The sequence below is a fragment of the Leptonychotes weddellii genome, chromosome 6 (assembly GCF_054177405.1).
Source record: "Leptonychotes weddellii isolate Sample4059 chromosome 6, ASM5417740v2, whole genome shotgun sequence".
NCBI classification, from domain to species: Eukaryota; Metazoa; Chordata; class Mammalia; order Carnivora; family Phocidae; genus Leptonychotes; species Leptonychotes weddellii.
Window position 1 is genome coordinate 79,325,813 of NC_138374.1, and position 20,551 is coordinate 79,346,363.

At 45.4% G+C, this 20,551-nt stretch overlaps 1 protein-coding gene across 3 annotated transcripts in view; it reads right to left on the reverse strand.

Moving 5' to 3' along the window:
* The window catches only part of CDC42BPA (CDC42 binding protein kinase alpha), a 727,403-nt gene that overhangs the window by 1,820 nt on the left and 705,032 nt on the right, over window positions 1–20,551 (reverse strand). The gene's annotated exons all lie outside the window — the stretch shown is intronic.

A 20,551-nucleotide genomic window follows, 5' to 3' on the forward strand; every position in this document is an offset into this window, starting at 1 on the left:
GTGATGGGTATTAAGGAGGGCATGTACTGCATGGAGCACTGGGTGTTATACGAAAACAATGGATGGTGGATCACCATATCAAAAACTAATGATGTATTGTATGGTGACTAACATAACATAATAAAATTAAAAAAAAAATAAATGAAGGGGTTCTAAGAGTATACTCTATTTACAAACAATAGCAAATTCCTTGGGGGAGGGAAAGGAAGCACAGGGCTAAAGGGGATGTTTTGTTTGGTCCAAAGCAGGATACAGTTAACTTTACCATGTCCTCCTGCTGCAATTGTACTTAAAAACATTCACTATCATTTGCAGAATGTTGAGTAGGTGATTCTTGTTATTTCATAGATTATTGAAGAGTGACTACATCCTGCTTCCTGGGGTGCAGGAAGGGCTGGGGTCACCTCAAAGCAGAAACAAACAACACAATGTGTGGGTCACTCCATGTTAGACCATCTTGGAATTAAATGGGTGCCAGCATTGGAGAAAAACAAATTAGTGACCTTTGCATATCGCTCCAGGGACTTCCTAAGAACTTCAGGAGCCAGGATCCTGCAAAGCCTGGGTTCCAAGTAAAGTTTGCACATTGTTTGGGTTCTGAGTGTCCAGAAGGGTTGTCTTCAAGGACCTGGGGTTGAGGTGCGTGGATGGATGCATTGAGTTCCGACTGCCAAATGCATCTCAGCTGGGCACATGGAGACAGGGCCAAGGACAGCCAGGCTCTGAGACCCAGCTTCGAGGAAAGAGAGTGTTTAAGGTGAGCAGGAAAGGGAACAGTGTTTGGTTTTTCTTGAGGGGTCCAGAGGCTGGCCAAGAATGCCTATCAGAAAAGTAATGATGTTGCTACAGGAATGGGAAGGACTGGGATCCTTGCCCCTGGGTGAGTTGGCTGGCTGTGGGAACAGGAGAGGCATCACCCACCCTCGGTTGGGAAGGGTGCCCTGGGTCTCCTGTGTTTACTGCATACACCAAGTGGTTGGTTGGGCCCAGAGCTGGAGACCTTCTTTAAAGACTCTTCTGTAAATGAACATGCACTTGGGAAAACAAGTGTTAAGTAGAAGTGGTTGCTCAGATAGAACTCACTGTATCCACATCTGCAATGGTTGCAATTTATTACAAGCATGTCAGCAAAGCACAATTTTACATGGACCATTGATTTTTGTATTGTGATGGATGCTAATCTTAGTTATTATCAGAATTTTACTTGAACTTCTAACTTGTAAGGTCAGGCCCAAGCCAAACCCTCTCTGGGGCTAAATGTCTTAGGGTAATGAATCAAGCACACAGGCCATTAAGGAAAGGAGGGTGTGCCCAAGACATCATTCTAGCTTTCCCCTAGAAAGGGCTCCCTGTGAGGGATCGGTTTTTCCCTAAGAGTAATTGACTTATCAGTTAATGTCCTCATGTACCCCCACCCCCACCCATTAAAACACAACTATTAGATTATTTACTTATTTATTTGAGAGAGAGAGAGAGAGAGATCACGAGCAGGAGGGAGGGGCAGTGGGGAGAAGCAGACTCCCCACTGAGCAGGGAGCCAGATGCGGTACCTAAGGACTCTGAGATTATGGACCTGAGCCGAAGGCAGACGCTTTACTGACTGAGCCACGCAGGTGCCCCTAAAACACAACTGTTAAAATTCATTTCTTGGGAACTTATTCTGTGAAAGGGATGTTGGAAAAATTCTGATCACATATGTATATTCATTATTATTAAATTATTAATTATTGGCAAGGTGTTCACATTTACCCTTCTAAAGACACTGGATTAGGATGTTTTAGCCTCAGGCCAAAGGAATAAAAATATTGAAGGGTGGATCTAGGCAATGGTAAGCCAAACATCTCTCCTCCACAGTATTTTGTAATGAAAAAAACCTTCCCTGGGATTAGCATTCTTTCAGTGAAGCCATATATAAAACCACCACCAGGCTTGCCCCTTGTAAGGTCCAAGAAAACAAAAGAGCATTCCCTGGAGGCTGTGGGATCATTTCCAGATGTGGGTTTGATTTCATAGTAGCTAAAATTCCTAGGCCTTCCTGCATGTCCGTTAACTATTTGTTAATCCCTCTTTAAATGCTTTTTAACTCTCAAAAACCTCTGTGTAACATTTAGTTTTCCGGTCAACGCTCTCTGTTCAGGGCTTCCAGAGCATTCTTGGGAGTGAAGGCAGTGTGAAGTCTCATTTGCAGAGACACTCACACAATTCCTCCGGTTTCCAAAGTGCTTATAAATTGTCAGTGGCTCCGAAACACCAAGGACTAATCCTGACAGAGTCCAGAGGGGGAGGATGACTTTATGGGATGCTGACCCAAAGGGGAAGGCACATCGGTCATACTCCTAACAGTGTCCCCCGGAACACGAACTCCTGGAAGTGGCAGCATCTGGCTGCCTCAACCCTGATGGCTCCCCCCGCCCAGCAAAGTTAGGAACACCTCAGGCACTGCTCCCCAAACCGGACACGGACACTTGCTACCCCTAGGGCTAGTGGCTCTGAAAGATGCTTCCAGCAACTCCCTCTGCAATATCTGAGGAAAGCATGCCAGGGACCTGCACCTTGCCCAGAGGGGCCCACTTGGAGCTTTCCTCTCTCTTGTGATCAGGCCTGGGTCTCTCTCGTTGGCCACTCCAGGCATAAAGAGGACCAGCTGCTCCGGGCCTGCCGTGAGGCTCTGCAGCTGGAATTAGGATGAGGTCCCTCACCTCGTTTTAGGGAGCGGTTCTGTCCAGCTGGAAAAGCAGAACACTTCACCTGCTAGCTGCTGAAATCGACAGGCTCCTTACTATACTGCGCCATGAGGCGAGGTGGCAACCAGAGTCCTTATTTGCAAAGAGAAACTCCACACCATAAGGGTAAGTGGCAAACCGACTTATTGAAGGAGACTGCGTGGCTTACAGAATCTCCAGGAAGGCCAGAAAATCAGGCCTGGAGGCCCTAGAGCCTGGAACAACACCCACATCATCTTCCCGCCCCTGGTGAGTGCAGGTGCTGTAACCTCAGGACCCCCTGCTGTCCTGAGAGCTTAGGAAAGAATTCCTCCAGGAGCTTTCTCACAAAGGTCTGATTGGTGGGGGCCAGGTCCCATGCCCGTGTCTTAGCTGCAAGGGATCCTAGGAAATGTAGTTCTGGCCTGAAGGTCTCTAAAACTAGGAAAGGTGTTTCTAGAAAAGTTGCTAAGCATTCTACACGGTCCCTCATTTTAGTCACTGTGGCCTGGAAATAGACATTGTATGTATCATTTATTTATTATATATCCATATGTTATTAGATACAATTCATTCCTTCATTCATTTGAAATCCGCTCTTTGTTTTCTCTCGAAAAGGTGAGGTGGTGCAGCTGCTGTGTGTCTTAGTTTCTCGTGACCGCTGTAGCAACTTACTACACACTTAGCAGCTTAAAATAACACACGTGTATTATCTTATATTTCTGGCGATCGGAGTTTTGAAATCAGTGTCACGGGGATAAAACCAAGGGTATGCCGGCTGGTGTTTCTTCCAGAGGCTCTGGTGGAAACTCTGTCTCTCCATCTTTGCCAGCTTCCAGAACTACCTGCACTCCTTGGTACATGGCTCCTTTCTCATCTCCCTCCATCCTCTGGCCACCATGGTACATCTCCCACTATCCTGGTCCTCCTTGTCCCTCCTTCAGTAACCCTTGTGATCACATTGGCCCCACCCAGATAATCACCCCACCTCAAGGTCCTTAATGTAATCACATCTGCAAAGTCCTTTGTACCAGGTCAGGTAAGAAGTCACAGGTTTGGGGGATTACGATATGGACCTCTTTGGGGGCCATTCATCACCCTACCAAATCCTACAAGGCCAGCAGGCTGTCTCCAGAAAGACCTTTGTGAGCAAAATTCCTCTGGCTGAGGGTCCAGTTTCCATCCATGCCAGTGTCCCAGAACTGAACAAATTTGGAGAGAGTGGCTCAGGATCATCAGACACCCAGGACACTGTTGAATAAACTAGAATGTCAGTGAATTCATTTATTCATTCTTAATTGGCCCTATTCCTTTCTAGGGGGTGTGGGGGGTTCTGCCTGGTCTCTGAACGTCTGGGTGGTCAAACAGAAGGCTGTTTGGTGAGCATGAACTCAAGCCAACAGTGGTGGATGTTCTCAAGGGGTGTTTCACCCAGGTAGTTGGGGGGGACAGTGAGATGTCCTGACGGATGGCAGAGCTCATATTTCTATTGGCCAGATGCTGTATTTTCCCCCCCGAAGCAGAGCTGGAACACAACAGCCAATCACCAGCTTGCTCCCCCTGGAGACTCACCCTCAACCTCTCCCTCCCTCATGGTGCACCTTCAAGTCATTGCCAAGCACCATTTCATTTTCCTAAATATCCCCAAAGCCAAAGACAGTTAGAATCCCCACTGCCACTCCACAGCCAAGGCATCTTACCTGGACCACTGTGACAGCCTCCTAATGGCCTTTCCTGTACTTGGTCCTGTCCCCTCCTACCGAATACTCCACCCTGCAGCCAGACTGTTGTTTTCCATATAAAATCTCCCTTACTGAAAGCAGTCGAGGTACCATTAGTGTTAGGATAGAGCCTGTGTTAGTCCAGATCCTCCCAGAAGCAGAAATCAGGTTAGGATTAAATATGCAAGGGTCTTCTTTGGGGAAACATCTGTGAGAGAAATGGGAGAGGGAGCTGGGGGAGGCTGGAGAGCCATCAGGGCAGGGGAGGGGGGGAGAAGGGAGCGTACAGTGTCCTGCACTGCTGTGAGGTCCCAGGAAGGCTCTGCAAAACCACTTGCATGGTCCTTGAGCCAAACAGGTCCCTGAGCAGACTGGCTCCTGGGACTGAGCCCACCCTCCCCCCCATCTCCCTCCCACCCCCCCCCCCAAGCATTCAGTCACTGCCTGGGGGCAGACAGGAGGCTGCTTCCCGAGGGATTTAGACTGTTGTAGCTGGAGCTCCGGATCAATTTGCTCCTTGGAGTCAGAGGTCTGTGTGGTGCCTGCGTCCCCACCACAGCCCACCTCCTCAGCTCATGCACCCTGCTCTCCACACGAAGGACAAAAGACATACTCTTTCCAGTATCCGAGTCTGCAAATGCTGTTTGCTCTGCGTGGGTTACCCATCATCGCCCCCCCCCACCCCGGCCTCCTTTCCCTTCACCTAATGAGTCCGAGTCTCAGCTGGAACACCCCCATTCCTCCTCCACCCTGTACGCCCATAACCCTGGTCCTTTCCCATCCATTCTACTCTCGTGATTTTGTTTTTTGGGTTTTTTTTTTTAAAGATTTTATTTATTTATTTGACAGAGAGACAGCGAGAGAGGGAACACAAGTAGGGGAAGTGGGAGAGGGAGAAGCAGGCTTCCCACTGAGCATGGAGCCCGATGTGGGGCTCGATCCCAGGACCCTGGGATCATGACCTGAGCCGAAGGCAGCCGCTTAACTGACTGAGCCCCCCAGGTGGCCCTACACTTGTGTTTAATACCTGACTGGTTCTTCACACTTGACCCCAGCAGGGCTATTCATTGCGGTATGCCCCAAACCTGGCATATAGTAGGGGGGCTCCGTAAAATACTGGTTGTTGAGTCAGCAAGGTCAACCCAGAGACAGTGTCCCTCCTGGGAGGACCTGCTGTATGCAAAGAAAGAATGTCCCATTTTGGAGAGTGGTCACCCACAGAGGCCCAGGAAAGGGAAACACAGCAGCAAATGTGGCAGAGCCCACCCAGGCATTGTTGCTCCACTGAGCTCAACATCAGGAGCGCCTACTATGTGCCATTGAGCACGTACTATGTGCTAGATGCTGGTAATCAACCAGAGTGCAGAACCTCCTGAAGCCTAATGAGGGGATGATTGTCAGTCCAGCTGCTAGTAATTTGGACTCTTCTAGCAGCTGTATGCGTACCTATGGTTAAAGGTGATATTCAGAATATTTAGCTGAAATGGCAGAGGCAGCAATCAAAACAGACTCCAGCCGTTAAGAACCGACACGAAGGGCATTTTGGTTAAATATCCACTCTGACTAAATGCAAGCAGAGACCACATACACTGGAATCCCACTTCCCACCGCACTTGTTATGAGCCATGGTCGCCCAGGAAAGGCCCCATCCCCACCCCTGCCTAGTGAGTTGATTGGGCTGATGGAAGCATCCGATCTCATTTCTCACTGTAAGTGAGATGGCTTAGCACATCGGTTTCTTGTGAGCGTCCGTGACTCCCAGCACCATGGAGCCATGGGCAAGATAGTTTCCCAGCACGCAAGGCCAAAGTCTGAAACCCTGAGCCCCAGTGGTCTGCCTGCTTTAGGGCCAGGCCACCCTGGGAGCCCCCTTACCTGCAAGCCCAGACCTCTCTGTGCTGCGGGGTCACTGTCGTGGATGTCTGCCGTTGGTGCTCCTGAGCTGGTGCTCGACTGGGGGCCGCTGGTGGTGGGGCGTGCATGGGCGAGCGGGCCTGTGCAAGCTCGTGTGTGCACGTGTGTGGAGTTGAGAGAAGCCCTGATATTCAGGAGGGAGAGGCACAGCCAGATGCTCATCGGGGGTTTCTGTCCCAGGAGTGCAGGTTTTTCCAAGAGCTCCGTGAAATAAATGACAGCAATTTAGAAAGCTGCCAGGCGGGGGGTGGGGGGGTTGTGTCACAAAGTGTCAGGAGTAGGAGGCAGAGCAGGGTGCCTGTGGGGCTCAGTTGGCTGAGTAATCAACTCTTGGTTTTGGCTCAGGTCCTGATCTTAGGGTCGTGAAATCAAGCCCCACGTCATGCCCCGCGTTGGGCCACAAGTCTGCTGGAGAGTCTCTCTCCCTCTCCCTCTGCCCCTCCTACTCATTCTCCCTCTCTCAAATAAATAAATAAATCTTAAAAAAAAAAAAGTAGGGTCTTGAATGGAAAGCAGGGGATCAGAATTGAGGTGGGGGCTTCTGGGAGACCCCACATCCCAGACCTGAGATGGGCGCCTGCTGGGGAGGCCAATCATTACACAAGAGACTCAGTCTCTCACTGAAATATTAAGATTTGAGCCACTCCTGCATGGGTCTTTCCCTCTTGGAACACAGAATTTACATTTGAACTCTTCAGATTAAGCAAATGACACTGCAGGACAGGAGCCCAGTGGAAAGTTTCTCAAAGGATTATCTGAGAATCAAATGAGGTGTTCGCCCAAAAAGCAGATTCTTGGGGCCACATCCTGTGCCTATTGAGTTGGAACCTCCAAGGGGGGGCCTGGGCGTCTGCTCTTTTCACCGGTGGTTCTGAAAGCCTGCGTGGTCCCAGTGCCACCAGGAGGCCATGCCTTTGAGTGAGGGAGCAGAGTGGGGGATTTCCTGTGCCTCGCATACCACCTTGACTTTTAGGAAGTAGCACAGAAGAAGGCAGAGCCCGTGAAACTACTTTCCTTGAGACATCGCCGTTTTTCTTTTATTTCAAAACTGTACTTTAGTTTTGGGAACTCGCAATTTGAGGAGTTAGAGGCGCACTTCTTTTCAGCCACAGGCCTTGTGTGGGCTGGGGAGGGTGGTCTGTTTACTTACTCTGGCAGCCTGCTTCCCCTGAGAGGGTCAGGGCCAAGGTCCCCACGAGGGAATGTGTGTTCCCTGACTCAGTGGAGTCTCAGGGCCTGACTGCCCAAGGTTGATATAAAGGGCCTAAATATAGACCCCAGAAGCCCGGCTCAACCTGCAGGAAGGAGCAAGAGGCCTCCATGGGTTGCCAAGAAGGGATCTGGACAAAGGAGCTGGCTGCCCTCTAGTGGGAGAGAAGCTGCTTCCTGGCGCGGCTCAGGGGCTGAGGAGCTGGGGACATGGAGCCCGTGGGCCAGGCAGCCAGGCAGGAACCCAGGCGGCAGTTGTAAACAGTAGACATCACAGCAGTGCATTCTAAAATCACGTGGCAGTTAGTAAACCAAGGAGCACAGTTTAAGGTGGTTTCTCCTTATTTCTCAGTGAGACTAAGGCTACCACTAGATTCTCACTCATGACATTCTCACACGTAAATACATCCAGGTGCCATCTGTCTGCGAAGGCCCCCCTCTTGGGGGGAGCACAGAACTTTGGCACAGACACTCAGGAATGGCGCAAGAGGGGACCTTCCAAACCGGGAAGTTTGGCTACGTTGGTCCAGGCACTGTCCCTGCAGGCAGGTGTCTCTGCCGGCAAAATTGTCCTCCCGTCTGAACTCAGTTACTCTGAAATTGGAGAGGGAAGCACCTTTTGAGAAAAAAAATATACAGATAAACAGTGAAGTGCCTACTTAGGATTCGAGAGAAAACAGATATTGTGACCGAAAGACACCAGGCTTTTAATAAAAGCTTACAAAGTAAAAATGCACCTTACCTCATACACATGACAAAGGCTACTATGAAAGAATGGAAGGAGAGAGAGAGAGAAATTGCCACCTTTGTGCACTGTTGGTGGGAACATAAAATGGAGACGGTATGTTTTATTTCTCTTGTATAAATAGGAACAGAAGTACTGGGTCATAGGACAGATGGATGTGTACGTTTTCCAAGTTTTCGTTTTACCCTCCGAGAGTTCCAGTTGCTTGGCACCCTCACTACATCTGCCATCGTCACTCTCTTTAATTTTAGTCATTCTCGAGGGTGGCAAATGCTATCTCCTTGTGGTTTTAATTTGCATTTCCCTGGAGACTAATGATGTTGGACATCTTTTCATGCCCTTTTTAGCCATTTCTATATCTTCTTTTGTTAGGTATCTGGTCAAATCTTTTGCCCATTTTTAACTGGGTTGTTTGTGTTTTTGTTATTTGTTTGTAGGAGTCCTTTATGTATTTTGAATATAGGTCTTTTGTCAAACATATATATTGCACATATTTTCCAACAATCTGACTTACCTTTTGTTTTATTTTTATTTTTTTTTAAAGATTTTATTTTTTTTATTTATTTGAGGGAGAGAGAATGAGAGACAGAGAGCATGAGAGGGAGGAGGGTCAGAGGGAGAAGCAGGCTTCCTGAAGAGCAGGGAGCCTGATGCGGGGCTCGATCCCAGGACTCCAGGATCATGACCTGAGCCGAAGGCAGTCGCTTAACCAACTGAGCCACCCAGGCGCCCCTACCTTTTGTTTTATTAATGATGTCTTTCAATAAGCAGAAATTTTTCATTGAAAAATGTCCAGTTTAATCAATTTTATGTTTAATGTTTTTGTGTGTCTGCTCTGAGAAAACTTTCCTTTTTCGAAGGTCATGAAAATAATCATTTAAATTTTTTCTAGAAGCTATCTAGTGTTAGCATTTACATTTAAGTCTAAGAGATAGAGAACCAGGTTCATTTTTTCCCCATATATTTATCCAATAGTTCCAGCACCATTTGTTGAAAAGACTTTCCTTTCCCTATTGAATTACCTTGGCATCAATCGATTATCATCTTTTGGACTCTATTCTGTAGATCTCTGATCCATTTGCCTATATGCCAATACCATCTTGTCTTGGTTACAATAGCTTTATAGATGTCTTGAAATCAGTGGTTCTATTTCAAGATTGTTTTGGCTATTCTAGGTTCTTTACATTTCCATTATATATTTTTTTTGAGAGAGGGAGAGAGTATACGTGTTTATGCATGCCAGCTGGTGGAAGGGCAGAGGGAGAAGGAGAGAGAGAATCCCAAGCAGGCTCCATGCCAGCATGGAGCCCAATGACGGGCTGGATCTCATGACCCTGGGATCAGAGTTGGATGCTCAACTGGCTAAGCCACCCAGGTGCCTCTCCATTACGATTTTTTTTTTAACCAACCTGTCAGTTTCTACCAAAAAAGATTTCTATTTAATTGAGATTGTAATTGGTATGACTTTGAGTTTATAGATAATTTTGAAGAGAATCAGCATCTTCCAATCCATAAACATGATACATTTCTCCATTTATGTGGGTTTTCTTGAATTTTCTCATGATTGTCATGTGGTTCCCATGGTAGAGTTCTTGCATGTATTTTGATAAATTTTTTCTGAAGTACTTTTTTCTTGTTCTGGATGTTATTAAAAAGGGATTTTAAGGGTGCCTGGCTGGCTCAGTCATTAAGCGTCTGCCTTCAGCTCAGGTCATGATCCCAGGGTTCTGGGATCAAGTCCCATATCGGGCTCCCTGCTCAGTGGGAAGCCTGCTTCTCCCTCTCCCACTCCCCCTGCTTGTGTTCCTGCTCTCTCTCTCTCTCTGTCAAATAAATAAATAAAATCTAAAAAAAAAGGGATTTTAAAATTTTCATTTTTAATTGCTTGCTGTAAGTATATAGGAATACACTTAATTTTTGTATGTTGACTTTGTATTATGTGATTTTACTAAAGTCACTAGTTCTAGTGGTTATTTTGAAGATGCCTTATAGATGGTTATGTCAGATGCAGATATGGTTTTTGTCTTTCTTTTCTAATGTGTATGCCTTGTATTTATTTTTCTTTGCCTGATTGCAATCATTAGGAGCTCCAGCACAAGGCTGAATAGAATTAAGAATAGACACTCTTGCCTTCTTCCCAGTCTTAAGGGAAAATATTCAATATTTTACCTTTATTAGCTATAGGTTTTTCATAGTGTTTATCAGAATGAGGAAATTGTCTCATATTCCTAGTTTTCTGAGATTTTTATTATGAATGAGTATTGAATTTTTCAAATTCTTTTTCTACATCTACTGAGATGGTCACATGGTTTTTCTTTTTTATTCTGTTCATACAGTGAATGACAATTGATTTCCCATATGATACCAACTTTGCATCCATAGGATAAATCCCATTCAGAATTATGTGTTGCTTTTTTATATATTGCTGGGTTCCATTTGTTAATATTTTATTAAAGATGTATGTATCCGGGATGCCTATGTGGCTCAGTTGGTTAAGCGTCTGCCTTTGGCTCAGGTCATGATTCCAGGGTCCAGGGACCAAGTCCCACATTGGGCTCCTTGCTCAATCGGGAGCCTGCTTCTCTTCTGTCTGCTCTGCCTGCTGCTCCCCCTGCTGTGCTCACTCGCTTGCTCTCTTTCTGACAAATAAATAAATAAAAATCTTTAAAAAAGATATATGTATCCATGTTCACGAAGGGTATTGGTCTGTGATCTTCTTTTCTTGTAGCATCTCTGTCATATTTTGGTTTCAAGATTGTTGCTGGCATCATCAAACCGATTAGAAACCATTCCTTCCTCCTTTGTTTTCTGAAAGGGTTTGGGTGAGATTGGCATTATTTTTTCCTTAAATGCTGGATGGAATTTACCAGGGAAACCATCTGGCCCTGGAGTTGTGTTCATGGGAAGATTTTTAAGTTGGGAATTCAATATCTATAAAAGACAATATTTGTAAAAAAAAAAAAAGTTCTGCTTACAGTAAAATGCAAAAGGTAACAGATACACTGAGGGGGAGAACTGTTAAAATAAAAAGAGCCAACACTTGGAGCACCTGGCTGGCTTAGTTGGTAGAATATGCGGCTCTTGATCTCAGGGTCATGAGTTTGAGCCCCATCTCGGGGGTAGAGATTTGCTTAACTAAATAAACTAAAAAAAAAAAGAGCCAAGACTTGATGACTTGGGAAACTCTTAGGCTATCCAGATTGCAAAAGATGCTAAAATTAGGAGATTTGCTCACTGCCCAGAAAGCAGAGTCTGGAGAGGAGGCCACAGTTGTGGCTGGAAAACCACTTGCTGGTATTGGAGAGGCCAGATGTGTGATGTGTGGGTCCCCTTAGCCACTGAAAGGGACAGAGGATTCCATGAGAGAAGGCTGTCAGACTCCCTGCGTTCTACAGGCAGGAAGCAGGCTGGTAAATCTGCTCAGCTGCAAGCATGTGCTACCCTTCAAGAAAAAGGAACATGAGGGCACCGGGGGTGCTCAGTTGGTTAAGTGGCTCAGGTCATGATCTCAGAGCCGTGAGATCGAGCCCCGAGTCGAGCTCCATGTTCAACGGAGAGTCTGCTTGAGATTGTCTCCTTCTCCCTCTGCCCCTCCCACTCATTCTTTCTCTCTCTCTCTCTTAAATAAATAAATAAATAAGAAAAAGAAAATCATGGATTTAGAAAATGTGCCTGGTAGTTTTGTCGCATCCATGTACTGGGAGGAGATGTGGTAGTTTTGTACAGTTCTGTGCTTCTAGGTATGCTTATAACCTAGTAGCACACCTGGGCACCTGGGTGGCTCAGTTTGTTAAGTGTCTGCCTTTGGCTCAGGTCATGATCCCAGTGTCCTGGGATTGAGTCCCGCATTGAGCTCCTTGCTCAGCAAGGAGCCTGCTTCTCCCTCTGCCCCTCCCCCCGCTCATGCTCTCTCTCTCTCAAATAAATAAAATCTTAAAAAAAAAAAAAGGAACATGATTCTTGGGGGCCTCGAGTCATAAAGTATCCCTCCTGGGTCTTGTGACACAATGGAGTTTGCCCAGTCAGATTTGCTCCCAATTGCTTGGGGCTGGCGACTCTGTTCTTCCTTCCATTTCCTCCAATTTAGAATGGGAATGTGTACACCTGTTACCTCGTGTCTGTCCCACAATTGTATTTTGGGAACAGATAACTCATTTTCTAGTTTTATTGGTCCACAGATGGAGAGGAACTTTGTTCCAGGATGGACCATGCCCAGAGTCTCACCCTTACCTGATTAAGACAATACACACGGTAACATTTGGAACTTTTGGACTGATGGTGTATAGACAAGATTTGGGGCTTGAGTTGATGCTGTCACAGGTTGAGACTTGGGGGATGTCACCCAACACAGGGTGGGTGTGTTGCATGTGGGGATGGAATTGAATCTTTGAGGGCTGAGGGTTGGTCTGTGGCAGGCTGAATAATGCCTCCCACTATACCAGGTCCTAACCCCTGCAACCTGAGTATTACCTTTCATGGCTAAAGAAAAGCTTAGTCCTCCTCCTTTCCTCCCCCACTACCACACCCATAATGTTTCTGACACCAGACTCCCTTCTTTGGAGAATGTGGAGAGGGGCTGAAAATGGAGTTCATAATCGATCACGCCTCCATGGTGAAGCCTTCATAAAAATCCCAATAGTTTGGGGTTCAGAGAGTTTCCAGGTTGGCAAGCACATCCACACAGAGGTTGACCCACCCCAACTGCCCGAGGACAGAAGCTCCTGCATTTGGGACCCTCCTAGACCTTGCCCTATGTATCTCTTCACCTGCCTGTTCATCTGTACCCCTTATCATGTCCTGTCATAAACTACTAAATGTAAATAAGTGTTTCCCTGAGTTCTGTGAGCTCTTTTGGGAAATAACCACATCCAAAGGGAAGGAGATCAGGAGAACATTTTATTTATAGCCAAGGTAGGCAGAAGTTGTGGGTCACCTGGGGACCTCCTACTTGTGATTGGCATCTGAAGTGAGGGGCGGTCTCAAGGGGCCGAGCCCTTCACCTGTGGGGTCTGACATGAGCTCTGGGTAGACAGTGTCAGAACTGAGTTACAATGTAGGGCATGCAGCTGGTGTTGCACAGAACTTATGGGTGTGGGGAAAGCTCCCACACAGGTGGTGTCAGAAGTGTTGTGAGTGTGTTGTGAGAGCAAAGGGCACACGCAGGAGTAGTGTATGTTGTCAAAGGGGGGTGCTGCGTGTGAGAGGAAGTGAAGGGTCTTGAGATGAGGGGATTATCATGGGCTATCCAGGTGGGCCCTAAATGTGATAACACATATACTCATGAGAGGGAGGCAGAGGGACATAGGACTATGGAGAAGAAGGAAGGAATAGGAAGAATATACTTCTGGCTCTGAAGGTGGAGGGAAGGGCTACAGGCCGAGGAGGCAGCTCCAGACGCTGGAAAAGGCCAGGGAGCAGACCCAGTGAAACTGATTTTGGATTTCTGGCCTCCGGAACTGTGAGCCATCATGTGTGTGGTGATTTGTTATAGTGGCTGTGGGAAATCAATAAAGGGCTGTCCGAATCTTTATCCTTATTGCTCTGTGTGTGTGTTGGGGGGGGGGTTGGGTGTGGGTGTGTGTGGTGTGGGTGTCTTATTCTATCAACTCCTGAGAGAGGTCTGTTAAGCTCTCCAATTATTGCTGTGTTTTTTTCCTATTTCTCCCTTCACTTCTCGGTGTTTCTTTCAAGTGTATGGCCAGGAACATACACAGGATGGTGATGTCTTCCTGATGAACTGTCTCTTTCATCATGATAAAATGTCTTTCAGTTCTGGTAACGTAGTAATACAGCTTGGGGGGCAGCCATGGATTCGAGGGGAATTTATATGCAGATTTGGGGGGCTCACCCCTTGTGGCTCCTCCCTTGGGTTTCAGATACCTCTCCTGGGGTCCACAAGCCTTTGTGCTTGACTTTTAGTCACCCCATGCTGTCACAGACTGGTCATGCCTCCTGGGGAAAAACACAGAAAACAAGATCTCATAGTGCAGTTCCCTTCCTCAAGAGTCAAATACCCTCCAAGTTTCTGTCTGCTTCTAGCTGCTCTTCAGCACCTTAAAATGATATATTTCTAAAATATTTTTTCTAGAGTTATCACTGTTGTCTGTTAGAAGATTAGACTAGTATAGGCTACTCTGTCATTATTGTAACCAGAAATCCCCTGAATTACAATAAACATTTTTTAAACTTCAAGAGTCCCCCCAAAAATATTAAAATGCAAACAGTTGCCTTGGAAAATGGGAAAGAAAGAAGTAAAGCAGCTGGCTTGTGACCCACTCCTCCTCTGATTCTGGAAGGACATGCCCAGGGAAAGAAAGAAGGCTGGTGACCTAGTCTAATCTCCTCATAAGTACACTGATAACTAGGTATTTGCTAGGAGCAAAGTACTTTGTGATAAAATTCTTTCAGCATGGGGTTAAGCAAATCTAGACTCTATAGATTTATGACTGGAGAAGGTCACATTAGTTATGCAACTATCTGGAGTGTAAGATGGAGATGTCTCAGGACCTGAATGCTACCCCCCTACTATGTGAGGTGCCCTGCAAACCTCATTAGAGACCTCATATATCACTCAGACCCAGAGAGCATATACCCAGGCAGGAGGGATGGACCTGGGGGACAACAAGGCTTCCAGCTTCAAAAACTTCTACCCAATTCTCAAGGAAAAAAATTGCAGAAGAAATATTAGAAAAAGACCCAAGATGGAAAAAGTGTCTTGAACAAAGTATACAATTTTTATAACAAGAAAACTGCTTGTTTTATAACAAGAAGTAACTGCTTATTTTTGAAGTACCCACCACCAAAACCATAAACACATTAAATGAACCTTCCAGAAGAGCTTACAAAGAAAAATATTGCATGGAACTGTAGGATGCTAAATGTCAAAGGTATAGATTAGATCATCCTAGGCTACTCTGCAGTGACGAATGGCTCTGGGTCTCAGTGGCTTACAACAACGCAGGTGTGTTTACTGCTAGAAGGACATGGCTTGGTATGCTAGCTGTGGATCCAGCCTAGTGGAGCTACTTCTATCTGGAACACAGCTGATCTCCTGACAGAAGGATAAGAGTGGGGAGAAACATGCCCAGGATGTCAGAGCTTCTGTCCAGAGCTGTCATGGAGCCCTTCTGTTGACATTGGTCAAAGTCACACAGCCAGTCCTGCTCAACAGGACAGAAAAGCATGGCACCCTGAAACTGAGTGGTGCAAATTTATTTTTGAACAGTAATACAGTCTGTCCAATCCCCACCTCAGAGGAAGGAGGTAGAGGCAGGAGGATGGCTCATTTTTGCTGGAGGCCACTGTTGTCCTATTTCCTTTTTAATCCTCCCCACCGTCTTCTGCAGATATCATTATCACCTTCCCAGATGAGGAATAGAGGCCCAGGGAAGCTGAGTACCTGTCCTGGGTCATGCAATAATAAGTGGAAGAAATGGATTTCAAACCCAGGTGCACCTGGTTCTCAAGTTCACTGTCTCCCAGTGTTAAAAGAAACACAGTCCCCCCTACCCCCCCAACACCAAAACCTGAGGCAGAGGCCATCCCACCCAGACCACAAGCAGGCTCAGGAAGGCGCTTCCCTATCCCTCACAGACCAGCATGTGAAAATCAGCTGACAGTGATGACCTCAAAAGAGAACCACAAAGGGAATTGATTCATCAAGGATCACTCGAACGGGCACCGCCGCTGCACTGACATGGAAATTTCTAGCTAGGGAGAGAGGGCTGCTGTGTCAGGCCAGGCAGAACTGAGTTCCACACTTAGTGCTGCCACTCATCATCCATGCACATTTGAGAAGCAGCTTTGTCTCTGCGAACCTCCATTTCCCCATATGTAAAAGAACAAGAATGATGAACTGCACCTCACAGAGTTGCTCCAACAATTAAGACAAAATGTAAAGCACATATAATTGGGACCCATTCTCAATCCCTCCCTTTCTTGCCTTAAAGAAGCTGATCTCATGGCAAGAATCTGAGAAAGGGACAGTCCCTGCTCTGGAGATGTTCTTAAGTAGTGAGGGAAGCAAGTGAGTAGGCCCTTGTAATAGCTGCAGCGAATGCTGTAGTTTAGGGTGGAGCCAATAGCGTAAGGGGAAGGGGGCCTGGTGTATTAAGTAAGCTTTGTTTAGCTGTGTGTGAGGGAATCACAAAATAACAATTACCTAAACAGGATAAAGGTTATTTTTCCGTCCCCAAGACTACGGGGTTAGGCAATTCTAAGCTAGTGCCTCCACGATCATCAGAACCCCTTCTATTTTGTGTTTCACCATCCTCATGGTCATCACACTCCAAGATAGTGGCTTGAGCTCTGGCTACCACCTCTGTACTCTCGATAGCAAGAAGAATGAGAGTAAGGACATGCCCCTTCTTGTTCATCCTATTAGACAGAACTTACTTACATGGCTTTTACTAAAGTGGCCTGTGGGATTTCTAACAGGGCCAGAAACATGCTCAGAAAAGACCCAAGAGGACCCTAGGCTTGCACCTTTGGCTGATCTCTGGGATCCATGCAAGCAGGAAGCAAAGGCTAAGGCAGAGTGGGAGGTGTCCTAGCTAGGTGCAGCAGAAATGTCCAGCTCAGAGACAGTCTTAAAAGACCAACAGTGTTTTCTTTTAGTTTGTTTTTTGTTTTGTTTTGTTTTGGCTCCAGGTGTTTAAGGAAATCTGTGTTTGGTCAGTGGCTGACTGATGAGATAATGGAACAGAGACTTCAGTGACTGCACATGACAAGGAATACAGTGTGCAAAAAAATAATAATTTGGAAATGTCACTAAACAAATGGATGACTGTAGCCCCTAATGAGAAATAACAGCAGACCTTCCAAAGGGGGAACAGAATCTAATTTCCAAAGTTATAATATTCAAAATGTGCGATTTTCAGCAAAAAGTTACAAAGCAAACAAAGAAAAAGAAAAGTATAACTCATTCAGAGGAAAAAGAAATTGACAGAAACCATCCCTGAAGAAGCCCAGATATTGGACTTCCTAAGACCAAGACTTTAAAGGAACAATCTTGGGCAACCCTCTCGGGTCCCCTCCCTCTTTGGGAGCTTTGTACTCTATCATTCAATAAACTTCACTATAGCTCAATAAATTTTGCTTTGCTGCCCACCAATCAATCAATCAATAAATAAATAAATAAATAAAGGAACTGTCTTAAATATGCTCAAATAGCAGGACGCCTGCGTGGCTCCATCGGTTAAGCGTTTGTGTTTGGCTCAGGTCATGATCCCAGGGTCCTGGGATCGAGCCCCAAGTCGGGCTCCCCACTAAGCAGGGAGTCTGCTTCTCTCTCTCCCTCTGCCCCTCCCCCCCCTGCTTGTGTGCTCTCTCCCTCTCTCAAATAAATAAAAATCTTTCTAAAAATATGCTCAAATAGCTAAAAGAAACTTTGGACAGAGAAGTAAAGGAAGCCAGAGAACAATCTAAATATAAACAACCAAAGGATATCAAGAGAAATAGAAATTATTAAAAGGAACCAAATAGAATAATTCTGGAGCTGAAATGTACAACAAATAAAATGAAAAATTTGAAAAGCTCAACAACATTGATGAATCTTTAGCTAAACTGACTAAGAAAAAAAGAGAGAAGATGCAAATAATTAAAATCAGGAAGGAAAATGGGGGCATTACTATAATGCTTGCAGTGGGGAAAGGATTAGAAGGGAATACTATGAGGGCACCTGGGTGGCTCGGTTGGTTAAGCATCTGCCTTCGGCTTAGGTCATGATCTCAGGGTCCTGGATCGAGTCCCGTGTCAGGCTCCCTGCTCAGTGGGGAACCTGCTTCTCCCTCTCCCTCTCCCACTCCCCCTGCTTGTGCTCTCTGTCTTTCTAATAAATAAATATCTTTTTTTTTTAAAGATTTTATTTATTTATTTGAGAGAGAGAGAATGAGAGACAGAGAGCATGAGAGGGAGGAGGGTCAGAGGGAGAAGCAGACTCCCTGCTGAACAGGGAGCCTGATGCGGGACTCGATCCTGGAACTCCAGGATCATGACCTGAGCCGAAGGCAGTCGCTTAACCAACTGAGCCACCCAGGTGCCCCAATAAATATCTTTTTTAAAAAAGGGAATACTATGAACAATTGTGCACCAACAAATTAGACAACTTAGATGAAATGGACAAACTCCTAGAAACACACAAATTACCAAAACTGCTCAGGAAGGAAGAGGAAATTGGAGCAAACTTATAAAAACAAAACAAGATTGAATCAGTGATCAAAAATCTCCCCAAAGGCAATATAAGACAGTTTCTCAGGGTGAATTCTACAAATCCCTTAAAGAAGAATTAACATTGGGTGGCTCAGTAGGTTAAGTTGCTGACTCTTGATTTCAGCTCATGTCCTGGGATCTCAGGGTCCTGGGATCAAGCCTCGTGTCAGGCTCTGAGCACAGTGGGATGTCTGCTTGAGGATTCTCTCTCTCTCTCTCCCTCTGCCCCCCCCCCCACTTGCTTGCATGCTCTCTCTCTCTCAAATAAATAAATCGTAAAAAAGAAGAATTAACACCAATCCTTTCCAAACTCTACCAAAAAATAGAAAAGAAAATATTCCTAACTCATTTCATGAGTCTTTACATTTCATATTAGGAGCTGAAATTCAACCTCTCACTAATGCACAACACTAAAAGCTCCCAAAATAACAAACCTGGCTGGGCAGTCCTTCCTTCGGGATTCTGCAGAGGGTGCTCACGTGTTAGAGTTAGAGTTTGTGACCCTCAAGTGTCCTTCCCGTTTTAATAACTTATTATTTTAGGGGCACTTGGGTGGCTCCATTTGTTAAGCATTGGACTAATGATTTTGGCTCAGGTCACGATCTCAGGGTTGTGAGACTGAGCCCCAAGTCCAGCTCTGTGCTCTGCGGGGAGTCTGCTTGAGATTCTCTCCCTCTGCCTTTCCCTGCCCATCTGTGTGCACGTGCTCTCTCTCTCAAATAAATAAATCTTAAAAAAAAGAACTTATTTTGTAATTCTGTTAAATGTAATTAATTTCTCTAATTTAGCAAAGATCATTATTTGTATATTATTTTGTCTGTCAAAATGCTGGCCTGCTCCATTTCCATCTTGGGTTAATTTGGGTTTAAGCAGCTTTTATTTTTTTTATTTTTTATTTTTTTAAAGATATATTTATTTATTTTAGAGAGAGAGAGCACGGAGGGGAGGGACAGAGGGAGAGGGAGAGAATCTTGAGCAGACTCCCTGCTGAGCATGGAGCCCGATGCAGGGCTCAATCTCACAACCCTGAGATCATGACCTGAGCCAAAATCAAGAGTTGGACCAACTGAGCCACCCAGGTGCCCCGCATTTAAGCAGCTTTTAAAAAATATTTGTATTTTTCCCATTTGTCTATGGCTAATTGATTTCTGACAAGGGGGCCATGGCCATTCATTGGGGAAAGAACAGTTTTTTAACAAATGGTACTGGATATCCACATGCAAAAGAATGAAGCTGAACCCAGACCTCACACCATATACAAGAATTAACTCAAAATGGATCAACCACCTAAATATAAGCATTCTTATAAAACTCTTAGAAGAAAACACAGAAGTAAATGTTCATGATTTTGGATTTGACAATAGATTCTTAGATATGACACTGAATGTACAAGCAATGAAAGAAAAAATATCAACTGGAATTAATAAAAACTAAAGGCATGTGTACATTAAAGGACATTATCAGAAAGTGAAAAGATAACCTACGGTGTGGGAGAAAATATTTGCAAACTGTGTACTGACAGGGGTCTGGTATCCAGGTAGGTAAAGAGCTCATAGCACTCGGCAACAAAAAGATAACCAAATTTAAAAATGGGCAAAGGAAAAAAAATAGGCAAAGGACTTGCATAGATGTCTCTCCAGAGAACATACTCAAATGGCCAATGACACATGAAAGATGCTCAACAGCACTAATTAATAGGGAGACGCAAACCAAAACCAGAATGAGGTACCCCTTCATACCCACTGGGAAGGCAATAATAATAATAACTAGTAATTTTTTAAATGGAAAATAAGTGTTGGACAGTGTGGAGAAACTGGAACTCTCTACTGATGGCTAGTGGGAATGTAAAATGGTTCATCCTCTGTGGAAAACAGTTTGGTGGTTCCTCAAAAAGTTAAACATAGGATTTCCATATGATCCAGAAAGTCAACTCCTAGGTATGCACCCCAAATAATTGAAAAAGGTGCTCAAACAAATACATGTACACACATGGTTACAGTAGCAGGACTGACAATAACCAAAGGGTGGAAACAGCCCAGATGTGATCAATG